The following is a 1932-nucleotide window of genomic DNA, read 5'->3' on the forward strand; positions in this document are numbered from 1 at the left end:
ACACTCACACACACACACACACACACCCCACACGCACGCACACACACACACACACTCACATGCACACACACACAGACACACACTGTATCTCTCTCTCTCACACACAGATGCACACACACACACACACTCACAGACGCACACATACACACACCCCACACGCACATACACACAAACACACACCCCACACGCACGCACACACATACACACATCCCACACGCACGCACACACACACACACACACCCCACACGCATAGATACACACGCACCCAACCACCACACACACACACACACACACAAAAAAAAAGATGCACAGACAAGATAATGGCAATGTCGGAACAAGGAGGGGGCATTATTCAGCAAAACTTTTCAAGTTTGTGGTTGATAAAATTGAAAAAGAAATGCCATAGCTGATTAAAATATATAAAAATATATTCTTAGACATCATGATCTCAACAGAAACCTGCTACACCAGATCATAATTTTCAGAGAGGTTGAACCAGAAACTAGATAATATTAATCACAAAATCATTGCCTAATATAATTACATAAATAAAATACACTGAAAAATGCTGAAACCTTCTTTGCTCCAATAATAGCTCTAGGTTCAAAAGAGCAACAATATTAGGTTATTGCTCTTCATTTTAATAAATACTCTTTCATATTAGGTAAACAAAAATGAGAATATACGTCTATCTAATCACACAAAAATATTGCAAGAAAATAAATAGACCACAAAGACACACAATACCCGTAATTAGCATAAAATATTGGAAACTTGGTGACATTCTGCATGAGAAAAAGGGTTATGCAGATAGAAATGAAGACTTAGAAAATGAATGTGAATGGCTAATGTAACAAGACGCAGATGTCATTCGTTGGCGCAAAAGATAAAAACAATACCTCACTTCTTTCATGTTCAAAATGTAAGTAAAAAATGTTCTACCGTGACACACACACACCCACACGCACACATAAGCATACACACACACACTCAAACACACCCCACACACACCTAGACACCACACACCCAAACTAACACACATACACACACACACACTCCATACGCACGCACACACACACACCCCACACGCACACACACACACCCCCCCTACACGCACACACAGACACACAAAAAAAAATGCACAGATAAGGGTAATATAAAAGTCGGAACAAGGAGGGGGCATCGTTCAACAAAACTTCTCAAGTTTGTGGTCGATAAAATTGAAAAAGAAATGCAATAGATTATTAGAACATATAAAAATATATATTCCTGGACATCATGATCTCAATAGAAACCTGCTAGACCAGATAATGATTTTCAGAGAGGTTGATCCAGAAACTAGATAATATTAATCACTAAATCATTGCCCTAATACAATTATATAAATAAAATACACTGGGAAATAATGCAACCTTCTTTACTCCAATAATAGCACTGGATTCAAATGAGCAGCAATATTAGGTTATTGCTCCTCATTTCAATAAATACTCTTTCATATTTGGTAAACAAAAACGAGAATATACGTCTATCTAAACACACAAAAATATTACAAGGAAATAAATAGACCACAAAGACACACAATAACCGTAATTAGCATGAAATATTGCGAACCTTGGTGACATTCTGCTCGAGAAAAAGGGTTATGCAGATAGAAATGAAGACTTAGAAAATGAAGGTGAATGGCTAATGTAAAAAGACGCAGATGTCATTCGTTGACGCAAAAGATAAAAACAATACCTCACTTCTTTCATGTTCAAAATGTAGGTAAAAAATGTTCTACCGTGACACACACACACACCCACACGCACACACACGCATACACACACACAAACAATCAAACACACCACACACACACCTAGACACCACACACACACACACACACACACTCCACATGCACACACACACACACACCCCACACGCACACACACACAC

Source organism: Sesamum indicum, linkage group LG4, assembly GCF_000512975.1.
Source record: "Sesamum indicum cultivar Zhongzhi No. 13 linkage group LG4, S_indicum_v1.0, whole genome shotgun sequence".
Classification (NCBI taxonomy): domain Eukaryota; kingdom Viridiplantae; phylum Streptophyta; class Magnoliopsida; order Lamiales; family Pedaliaceae; genus Sesamum; species Sesamum indicum.